This window comes from Neofelis nebulosa, chromosome 10, assembly GCF_028018385.1.
Source record: "Neofelis nebulosa isolate mNeoNeb1 chromosome 10, mNeoNeb1.pri, whole genome shotgun sequence".
Taxonomy (NCBI): Eukaryota; Metazoa; Chordata; class Mammalia; order Carnivora; family Felidae; genus Neofelis; species Neofelis nebulosa.
The window spans coordinates 106,236,255-106,247,888 of NC_080791.1; the positions used below are offsets into that span (position 1 = coordinate 106,236,255).

General features: G+C 49.1%; 1 long non-coding RNA gene across 1 annotated transcript in view; it reads right to left on the reverse strand.

Moving 5' to 3' along the window:
• LOC131488008 (uncharacterized) overlaps positions 1–10,823 on the reverse strand; it is a 34,372-nt gene extending 23,549 nt beyond the window's left edge. The window contains exons 1-2 of the long non-coding RNA XR_009250048.1: positions 9,123–10,823; positions 8,247–8,398 (exon numbers count right to left, since the gene is read on the reverse strand). This is a non-coding gene — a long non-coding RNA (uncharacterized LOC131488008). The remainder of the gene's footprint in view (positions 1–8,246; positions 8,399–9,122) is intronic.
• Between the last annotated feature and the right edge of the window lie 811 nt (positions 10,824–11,634).

The following is an 11,634-nucleotide window of genomic DNA, read 5'->3' on the forward strand; positions in this document are numbered from 1 at the left end:
ACTGCGAAACTGACGCAAACAGTTCACTCTTTTGAAGTTCAGCTCAGCTCAGCAAACACTTCCTGAAGCCTGATCTTGGGTCAGACACAGTGCCAGTGTCAAGGGCTCAAAGATGAGTAAACAACATGTGGTCCCTACCCTCCAGAATCTTCCACTGTGGGATAATTATATTAGCTATATTAATTACCTTGGGATTATATTCACATAACCAGACTGTAGTAAAAGCTTGGTCGAGGGCTGTTTAAGGTGCTGTGTAGGTACAAGGGGTAACTCCATGAGGGTGAGAGATATCAGGCACAGAGTAGGTGGCTTGAGAGATGGCCTGAGTTCACAAAGTGGACAACGCAGGGAAAGCAGGCAGCACACCTCACTCATGTATGAGCACCAGATCACAAACCAAAATTACATGGAAAAATCTCCTAGCATTTAAAGAATAACTCCTGTAAGTAAAACTCTGATTCCCAGTCACCAAAACCACAAAAGTTAAGAGGTTCAAAACTCAGCTAATTGTCCAAATGCTTTGTCACACAGCCGCTGGATGAGGCTTCGGTGTTGATTAAAGGGTCCAATGGGTGGTCATCCCAGGTGGGCAAGGTCAACAGTTTTGTGAATGACCGCTGACTTCAGATCATCACCTCCCATAAAGCTTCATCTCTCATCTCTTTATTTGCAAGAATCCTATGCCCAGATCCTTTCAATAGACGCAGAAAATACATTTGAGAAAATACAGCATCTTTCTTGATAAAAACCCTCAAGAAAGTAGGGATAGAGACAACATACCTCAAGATCATAAAGGCCATCTATGAAAGACCCACAGCTAATATGGGTCCTCAATGGGGAAAAACTGAGAGCTTTTCCCCTAAGGTCAGGAACACGACAGGGATGTTCACTCTCACCACTGTTGTTCAACATAGTGTTGGAAGTCCTGCCTCAGCAATCAGGCAACAAAAAGAAATAAAAGAGATCCAAACTGGCAAGAAAGAAGTCAAACTTCCACGCTTCACAGACATGATACTATACATGGAAAACCTGAAAGACTCCACCAAAAAACTGCTGGAAGTGATCCATGAATTCAGCAAAGTCACAGGATACAAAATTAATGTACAGAAATAGGTTGCATTTCTATACACCAATAATGAAGCAGCAGAAGGAGAAATCAAGGAATTGATCCCATTCACAGTTGTACCAAAAACCATAAAATACCTTGGAATAAACCTAACCAAAGAGGCGAAAAATCTATACACTGAAAACTATAGAAAGCTTATGAAAGAAATTGAAGACGACACACAAGAAAATGGAAAAATATTCCATGCTCAATGAGTTGGAAGAACAAATACTGTTAAAATGTCGATACTACGAAAGCAATCTACATATTCAATGCAATCTCTAACAAAATAACACCAGCATTCTTCACAGAGCTAGAACAAGCAATCCTAAAATTTGATTGGAAACAGAAAAGACCCCCAAATAGCCAAAGCAATGTTGAAAAAAGAAAACCAGGGGCACCTGGGTGGCTCAGTCCGTTAGGCATCCGACTTTGGCTCAGGTCATGATCTCACGGTTCATGAGTTGAAGCCCCGCATGGGCTCTGTGCTAACAGCTCGGAGCCTGGAGCCTGCTTTGGATTCTGTGTCTCCTTCACTCACACTCTCTCTCTCTCTCTCTCTCTCTCTCTCTCTCTCTCTCTCTCAAAAATAAATAAAAATTAAAAAAAAAAAAAAAAAGAAAACCAGAGCTGGAGGCATCACAATTCAAGCTGTAATCATCAAAACAGTATGGTACTGGCACAAAAACAGACACACAGATCAATGGAACAGAACAGAGAACCCAGAAATGGATCTACCAATGTATGGCCAACTAATCTTCAACAAAGCAGGAAAGAATATCCAATGGAAAAAGACAGTCTCTTCAGCAAACGGTTCTGGGAAAACTGGACAGCAACGTGCAGAAAACTGGACCACTTTCTTACACCAGACACAAAAACAAACTCAAAATGGATGAAAGACCTAAAAGTAAGACAGGAAACCACCAAAATCCTACAGGATAAAACAGGCAGCAACCTCTTTGACCTCAGCCTCAGCAACTTCTTATTAGACATGTCTCCCGAGTCAAGGAAAACAAATGAACAAGGAAAACCAAAAATGAACTCATCAAGATAAAAAGCTTCTGATGGTGAAGAAAACCATCAGCAAAACTAAAGGACAGTCTGAAGAATGGGAGAAGATATTTGCAAATGACATATCAGGTAAAGGGTTAGTATCCAACATCTATAAAGAACTTATCAAACTCAACACCCAAAAAAACAAATAATCCAGTGAAGAAATGGGCAAAAGATATGAACAGACACTTTTCCAAAGACACCCAGATGGCTAACAGACACATGAAAAGATGCTCAACATCACTCATCATCCTGGAGATACAAATCAAAACCACAATGAGATACCGCCCTGAAATCTATCAGTATGGCTAAAATTAAGCAACTCCAGAAATAACAGATGTTGGTGAGGATGAGGAGAAAAGGGAATTGTTTTGCACTGTTGGTGGGAGTGCAAACTGGTGCAGCCACTCTGGAAAACAATATGGAGGTTCCTCAAAAAAATTAAAAATCGGGGTGCCTGGGTGGCTCATTCAGTTAAGCATCTAACTCTTGATTTCGGCTTAGGTCCTGATCTCATGATTCATGAGTTCAAGCCCTGCGGTGGGCTCCTCACTGTCTGTGTGGAGCCTGCTTGGGATTCTCTCTCTCTCTGCCCATCTCCTGCTTGCTCTTTCTCTCTCTCTCTCTCTCAAAATAAATAAATAAACTTAAAAATACATATGTGAAAAAAGAAAAATTATTTTAAAAAATTAAAATACGACCTAGCAATTGCACTACTAGGTATTTATCCAAAGGATACAAAAATAGTGATTTGAAGGGGCACATGCACCTCAATGCTGACAGCGGCACTATCGTGGAAAGAGCAATGTCCATCGAGTGACGAACAAATAAAGAAGATGTGGTATACATACACAATGGAATATTACTCAGTGATCAAAAAGAATGAAATCTTGCCATTTGCAACAATGTGGATGGAACTAAAGTGTACTATGCTAAGCAAAATAAGTCAGTCAGAGAAAGGTAAATATCGTGTGATTTCACTCATCTGTGGAGTATGAGAAATAAAACAGATGAACATAATGGAAGGGAAGGAAAAATAAGATGAAAACAGAGAGGAAGACAAACCGTAAGAGACTCTTAAATACAAAGAACAAACTGAGGGGTGATGGAGGGGAGGTGGGTGGGGGATGGGCTAGATGGGTGATGGGCATTAAGGAGGGCACTTGCTGGGATGAGCACTGGGTGTCATATGTAAGTGAATCGCTAAATCCTACTCCTAAAACCATTACTACGCTATATGTTAACTAGCTTGGATTCAAATAAAATCTTTAAAAAATAATTAATTAAAAAAAAAAAAAAGAATCTCATGCCCTCCCAGCTGGTACATTTCAATGGAATAAATAAACAATACAAGTTGCTGGGCTAATCCAGATCCCTCCAGAGCTAACCCTTCCTGCTGTTCAACCCAGATGCCTCCTCCACCTGTGATCACCCCTGCAAGTTAAGAGACCTTCTGATTTTATTTATACCAATATGGGAGAAGGCTCTGGGAGGGACTTTTGTCGGACAAGAGCTTCCGCCTCCTGCAGCCCCAGGGATAAAGACAGAGAGGTGTGGTTCTTGGGGGGGGGGGGGGGGGGGGGGGGGGGACGTGTTTGCTGATTGCAAACACAGTTCAAGCAGCCCAGAGCAGAGTTTCTTTCTCAGCAGCAACACTTGAAACATTTTGCACTGGATAATTCTTTGTTGTGGGAGGCTGTTCTGTGCGCCACAGGATGCTTAGCGGTATGCCTGGTGTCTGAGCTCCGGGCTGCAAGGACGAAGATACTCCAGCTGGGTGGCTCAAACTATAGAAATTTATCTCAGAGTTCTGGAAGCTGCAAGTCTGCCATCAGAGCGCCAGCAGGGTGGGTTCTAGGAAAGTCCTCTTCCTGGCTTGCCCATGGCCACTGTTTTGCTGTATCTTTATTATTCTTATTCTTATTCTTATTGAGTTTTTTCTTTTAATTCCAGTATAGTTAACATACCCTTGCTATATCCTCACAAGGCAGAGGCAAAGATCTCTGCAGCTCTTCTTATAAAGCACTAATCTCATCATGAGGGCCCCACCCTCGTGACCTCATTACCTCCCAAAGGCCCTACCTGCAAAAACCATCACATTGTCACATTGGGCTTTAGGGTTTCAACCATAATCCCAATGAACCTGGGAGAGACACACACATTCAGTCCATGACACCTATTTCTACCCACTACAGCCAGTAGGACCCCCACCCCCAGCAAGCTGTGACAACCCAAGCTGTGTCTGAAAATCATCGCATGGCCCTTGGGAGGCAATCCTTCCCCCCCCCTCCCATTTGAGAACTACTGCCTTAGAGGACAGAGCAGGGACAAAGGCAGGAAGAAGCCCAGTGGGAATTGGACACTGGGGAATATAGAGTTGGGACAGGGTGGGGACGAGGGGTGGGGCCAGGGTGCCCGTGGTATACACCACGCAGGGTGCTAGAAAGCCCTGTGATGACCCAGCCAGGGAGAGGGATTAAGGGAAGGAGGGTTCCTCCAAGCCCCTCCTTGAGAGAGGGTCACTGCACTTAGCCTGGAGGAGAAAACATTAATAAAATCAAGCTCCACACCCGCAGGGAAGAAAGGAAAGGTCTCATGAAGTTCAAAAGCAGCTTACACCTCCCGTGTTGACAAGAGAGAGAAACAATTTTCAGTAGGAAGGGGAACATTATCTTTTATTAATAAATGTGTGACCTGTGTTTGCCTGGGCCACCCCACATGGACTTAAGGTGGGGCTATTTTGACAGTGATGATGTGGGTGTCACTGACTCTTCCTCCAACAGTTATGGTGGTGGGGTCTCGGCCTCCTCCAACACCTACCACCGTTTACACAAACACACACACACACACACACACACACACACACACACACACAATTACTCTGGGAAATCCTCGCACAGCTGCTTACATGTCCTCCTAAGCAGACCCAGTCTGCTCCCACGAAGGGTCTGCCACGAATTCTACCTCAGTGTCTCCCTCCACGGAGGGCCACACCCCCACTCTTTGCCAAGTTGACCCTAGGGTCCCCACACCGGCCACCAGCCACCCTAGCTGGGTACCTCCTCCACCTGCAAGGGGGCCACCACACCGCTGGGCACTGTGCTGTCGCCCCAAGGCACTGTGCTGCTGTGACCGTGCGTGAAGGCCCAAGGCCACACTGTATTTCCTCGGTCCTCAGTGCGACAAAGACACCCCATCCTTCGTGCCCATTTGGGCAAAACGCCTCTTCCTTCTGCCTCAGACTGATGAGCACGAAGGCATCATCCTTCCATGTTCTGACTCAGCCCCCTTGTCTCCACAGGACTCAAGGGTGAGACACAGGAAGACATATTCGAGGGTCCCACCTCAGGCCGCACGTCGAACCATCTGGCAACCTCCAACAGCTGAGGCCTAAATCTTTCTTCCCTTAAAGGAATTTGTTTATCAGAAAACCCCTCCGTCCCTCAAGCAAGCCGACTTCCAGCGGCTTCCCCGCTCCCCGCAAGATATGGCAGAAATCCTGCAGAGCGGGGGAGCTCGGCTCAAGCTGTCTCAGCCACCACTCACCCACTGCCCGCTGCCCATGCTGTCCACGTCCGTACACGCGGCGCCTGGAGGTCCTGGGCCTCCTCTCGAAGTCTCTGTTGCATTACGTGGGAAAAATAATAATAAGTCAAGGAAAGTCACACCCTACCAGAAACTTCTGTGAGTTCTGACAGATATTTATTAACTGCCAGCTGCGCCAAGCACGGCTCTGAGCCCGTTACCTGAGTTCTCCCATCTAATCCCTAAGACCGACCTCTGCCGTCGGTGCTGTTTCCGTGCACGTCCTAAGAGGGGAAAGTGAGGTGCCGGGCAGACGTAGGAGGCAAAGCGGTGCGCCAGCTCTGTGCAGGGCCCTCGGGACAAGGAGGAATTAAGAGGAAAGGGGGGAGCGGAGGCAGATGGGGTGGGAGAGGGTGGAAAGGCGGAGAAAGACACCCCTGAGCTAGCTGTCTGTGGTGGAGCGTTGGGGGGGGGGGGGGGTTGCCGACCTTGCCGCTCCCACGTCCTGGGAGCGCCCTCAGGGTCACACTGCCCCGAACCCGAACCCGGGCACCTCCTCAGCAGGAAGTCTGCGCAATCTCCTGACTGAGGCAAAGGGTTGGCCCCATGTCAAACCTCTCTCTTGTGCCCACAGGCCCGCTTGCCCAGACCTGATGACCCTACTTTTTTGCCTCTAGGCCTAGGGTGGGATCTGGGCCCTGCTTCTCAAGGGCGCCCCCGCTTGGGTTGACCTTCGTGGCTCTGACACCACCACCCGCCCCTCCGGTTTTTCTCATGGCCCCACCCCAGCCTTATTGGCACCTCGCCCTGGCCTGTGACCCACAGCCTGTGGACCCTCCCTGACCTGACCGGTCCACACACCTCTCCTTCCACGGGCTTCTCTGCCCTGAGTTCCTTGGTCAACACCCTGCCCTGAGCACTACCTGCCAGAAACCAGCCGCTGCCCACCCCAGGGCCCCTCTGTCACCATCCCCCTCACCGCTCCCCCTTTCTGCCTCTCAGCCCACACCCCCTGACCCCTTCCTGCCTCACCCCATGTAAATTCAGCCCTCCAAGCCTGTGCCAGGACGCTTCTCCCACCCCTCCTCCCTGCCGCGACCAGAATTTCTCAGAGCAGTCCAGACTCCTAGGCGAGCATTACCAGGGGCCCTTGTTTAAAACGCTGCTGACAGTGACATAAGCCAGACACAAGAGGACACATGCTGTATGATTCCACTTATCGGAGGTCCCTAGTCAATCCATAGAGACAGAAAAAAGACGGGTGGGTGGCTGCCAAGGGCTGGGGGAAGGGGAGCAGGGAGTTAGTGTTTCATGGGGACAGTTTCTGTCTGGAAAGATGAAAAAGTGCTGGAGATGGATGGTGGCGATGGTTGCATGACCGTGTCAATGTCCTTAATGCCACCAAACTGTGCACTTTAAAAATGATTCAAGGGGGGCGCCTGGCTGGCTCAGTCGGTTGAGCGTCCGACTTCGGCTCAGGTCATGATCTCACAGCTCGTGAGTTCGAGCCCCGCGTCGGGCTCTGTGCTGACAGCCCGGAGCCTGGAGCCTGCTTCTGCTTCTGTGTCTCCCTCTCTCTCTGCCCCTAACCCACTCACATTCTGTCTCTGTCTCTCTCAAAAATAAATAAACATTAAAAAAAAATAAAAATAAAAAATTTTTAAAAATAAATAAATAAAAATGATTCAAGGGCCGCCTGGGTGGCTCAGGTGGTTAAGCATCCGACCCTTGGTTTTGGCTCAGGTCATGATCTCACGGTTTGTGGGTTCGAGCCCCGCATCGGGCTCTGAGCTGACAGCTCAGAGCCTGGAACCTGCTTCAGATTCTGTGTCTCTTTCTCTTGCCTCCTCCCCTGCTCCCTCTCTCTCTCTCTCTCTCTCAAAAATAAACATTTAAAAAAAATTTGTTTAGTAATAATAATAATAAATAAGGGGTGCCTGGGTGGCTCAGTCGGTTAAGCATCTAGCTCTTGGTTTCGGCTCAGGTCATGATCTCACGGTTTGTGAGGCCGAGCCCCTCATTGGGCTCCGTGCTAACGGTGCAGAGCCTGCTTGGGATTCTCTCTCTCCCTCTCTCTCTCTGCCCCACCCCGCTCACTCTATCTCTCTCAGAAGTAAATAAATAAACTTAAAAAAAAAAAAAAAACACAAAATTTTTTAATTAAAAATTAAAAAAAAAACAAAAACAAAAAGCCATGACACAGAATCTTGAGAGCCAGGCAAGGAAGCTATGTTTTTAACCAGCTCCCCAGAGGGTCTCGGGCACCCTAAGTGTGAGAACTGGGAACCATGACCCCTTCGGAGCTGTGTAGCCCGAGTCCAATCACGGGGCCTGCTGAGCCCCACCTTCCTCATCCGGAAGTGGATGCTACACCCCCCCTTCACGGGGGAGACGGCAGGGGTCTCCCTTCTTCCACCCTCACACCCCCAAAGGACTACCTCCAGGCACAGACACGTGGCAACACGCAAGGGACTCGCTGACTTCTTGGAGGCTGGGGTTATAACGTGGCGAAGGAGAGGAAGAGTCACAGAGACCAGGGGCAGGGAGCTGGGACAACGCGTACCAGGGGACCTCAGGCTTTCCTGAGGGGTGAAGGCTGTCAACATCCGGAGGGATAATGGGCTCAGGGAGCGGTCGGGGCACTCCTGGCCGAAGGAATTACACGCGCAAAGGCCCTGAGGCCTCCAATACGTGTGAAAAGAGCAGGAAGGCCGGCTGGGGAATGTATACAAGAGCAAAGGAAAACCTGGTCAGAGGGTTTCACTCAGTCTGGGTCCCCCAGAAGCAGCCTGGAATCTCAGTTGCTCTGCTCCGAGGACCTCCCCCTCTACAGGAGAGGGTGTTATCTTAAGAGCACAAAGCACTTGGTCTCTTTATCTCCTCACACTGTTCCCTGTGGTTTCTGGGGATGGCCTCTTGCCTCCCACAGCCTCGGCCAGGCGGGTCTGGTCAGCACGGCATTCCATTCTCCCAGCTGCATCTGGGGCTGGGGGGGGGCTTGGCCCTGAGGCCTCCCCAGACTAAAACTGGACCCCTCCGGTCCCTGCCGGTGCTCCCCACAGACGCTGCAGGGAGTTAGCGGCCCTCGCTGGGGCCACTGTAACCCTTTTCCAGACCCCAGGAGAGCACTGGTGGAAGAGAGCCTCTTCTTTTTTCCTTTTTTTTTCTCCTCCTTTGCTTTTCCCAAATTGGCCACCCCTGGCCGTGGTTAGAAAGCAGGAAAGTTCACACCACACAAAATCACTTGAAAAAATACACTTGAAAAAAATATGTAAATTATATTCTACTATATATAAATTATATATATATATATATATATATATATGTATATATATATATATATATATATATATATATATATATATATATTAGACCTGCCAGGCCTTGGTGCACAAGAGTTTCACTAAGGTAGACAGTGAAGATTAGAAAATATACCTACTTCACGGGTGCCTGGGTGGCTCAGCGGGTTAAGCATCCGACTTCGGCTCAGGTTATGATTTCGCAGTTCATGAGTTCAAGCCCGACCAGTTCAGAGCCTGGAGCCTGCTTCGGATTCTGTGTCTCCCTCCCTCCCTCTCTCTCTCCCTCTCTCTCTCTCTGCCCCTCCCCCACTCACACCTTGTCTGTCTCTCTCTTTCTGAAAAATAAATAAACATAAAAAAATAAACTGCACCTACTTCAGCACTTACTGTAATAAGATAGTTGGACAAATTTTAGATGGCTTTATTTCTTTTCAAGACCCCCATTCTCGGGTAGCGTGGGGTCTGTGAAGTGGTAAATGCACTAGGAAATTACCTAAATAGTTTTGCCAGGCCTGCCTTTTTGTCTCAGGTACAAGGAGGGTTGGAAGGCTGCCAGACCGCTCATGACCCGTTTACTAAGCTGTCCCCCTGACAGCCTGTCACTGTGCACAGGGGGACCTCCTGGACAGGTAGCAGGCCTCTGTCCCCTCCGCCCCAACGCTGCCCACTCCCTTCTTCCTCTGCGCGTGAAGCCCCTCGCGCGAAATCAAAGTCCTCTTTCTAGAACCGGCTCTCCAAGTGGGTGATCCAGCCCTTTGTGCAATCTTGTCCTTTCGCCTGTTTCGCTGTGAAACTATTCTTGAACGTATTCCAAAGTGGCTCCAGGGAATATTCATATCTCCACTGTTTTTCACTTCAGCAAAAAGTGATGGCGAACTTGGCTGGGGCCAGCGAGCTGGAAACCCGAGGAGAGAGCAGTAAGATGCCAGGTACCTTTCTGGTTTGATTCCAGATTTGCAGAAGGGTATCACACCCCCCTCTCCCTATTTCTAGCAGGACAGCAGTAGGGAAGCCTCGCCCAGACCCTGCTTCCCGCCAGGGGGCTCAGGCAAGCCCCAGTGGCCAGCTGTCCTGGGAAGCAAGAGCCACCGAACCCTCTCCTTGCTATGCCTGCCCCAGCCCCTTTCTAAATCCCCCAGGAGTCTGATGGTTTAGGGACGAGAGAAAATAAAGCTCAAGGGTTAAATTACATTCTTGGGTTGTGTCAAAGTTCATTCTAGGTACATCAGTTCAGAGACTAATCAAGCAGACTTGGGATTAGCAGAGGAGGGCCTGACCCTTTCTGAAGGGCCCCTGACCTCTGTCCCCAAACAGGGCCTTCCTTCCTGAGCTCTCTGCTATGCAAGGGATTCTGTAGACAGTTAAAAAAAAAAAAAAAAAAAAAAAAAAAAATTCCCCCTGGATTTGCTGCTTTCTGATCTGACCAAGTCGGAATGTGTGGCGCAGAGGAGGAACACCCCTTGCCTGGGCGAAGACAGCCTCGCACAGGAAAACAGGCCTCAGAAAATAACGTCCCTGACCTTCCCAAAAAAGCCCAGAGGCTGCCTTCCATGAGTAGCCAGAGGTAAGAGCTGGAGCCGTCGGTATAGCTGTGGGGCTGATCCTTCACCATGAGATTAAGTAGGATGAGAAAGGAAGTGTGAGGGGCGCCTGGGTGGCTCAGTCGGTTGAGCGTCCGACTTCGGCTCAGGTCATGATCTCACGGTCCGTGAGTTCGAGCCCCGCGTCGGGCTCTGGGCTGATGGCTCAGAGCCTGGAGCCTGTTTCCGATTCTGTGTCTCCCTCTCTCTCTGCCCCTCCCCCGTTCATGCTCTATCTCTCTCTGTCTCAAAAATAAATAAACGTTAAAAAAAATTAAAAAAAAAAAAAAGTGTGAGAGGCTGAACCGTACCCTCAAAAAATTCATATGGAGAAATCCTAATTTCCGGCACCCCAGAATGGGACTGTATTTCAAGACGGGTCCTTAAAGAAGAGATGAAAGTAAGGTCATCAGAGGGGGCCGAATCCAATATGACTGGTGTCCTTACTCGCAAGAGGACCTAAGCACACGGGCAGTTATAGAAGGAAGACCCTGTGGAGACCCAGGGAGAAGACCAGCATCTACCAGCCGAGGAGAGAGGCCTCAAGACACCAACCCTGCCGAGACCTTGATCTTGGACTTCAGCCTCCAGAACCGTGAGACGAGAAGTCTCTGCGGTTCGAGCCACCTGGTCAATGGCACCTCGTTCCAGAGGCCCTAGGAGGCGAATGCAGAAGACACGGCTGCAGGAAACCTCCCGCCACCGGTGTACGTGATGAGGCCAACAGAAAGATTAAAGAAAAGTGAATCTGCCTTGTATGTGGACAAGGACAGTGTGGCTACATTTCCCAGAAGGCGCAAGTGAAGCACCGCCATTTTGTTCTGCTCTAAAGGTGGTGGAGGGCAGACGCACCCCCACGCACCCCACGCTGGCGGTTCCAGTCTATCCCTTTGCTTCCATCGTCCCTCCCTGAGCCGGCCCAGATAAGACAGAAGGACAACACCTTCTACAGACTTCAGACCCACCTCCCACCTGGAGCTCTGCCCCGCATGATAAAGCCCCTCTTCTCTATAGCTCACAGGGGTTCTACTTCTCTGATCAAATCCTGACTGACACAATCAATAGGAAA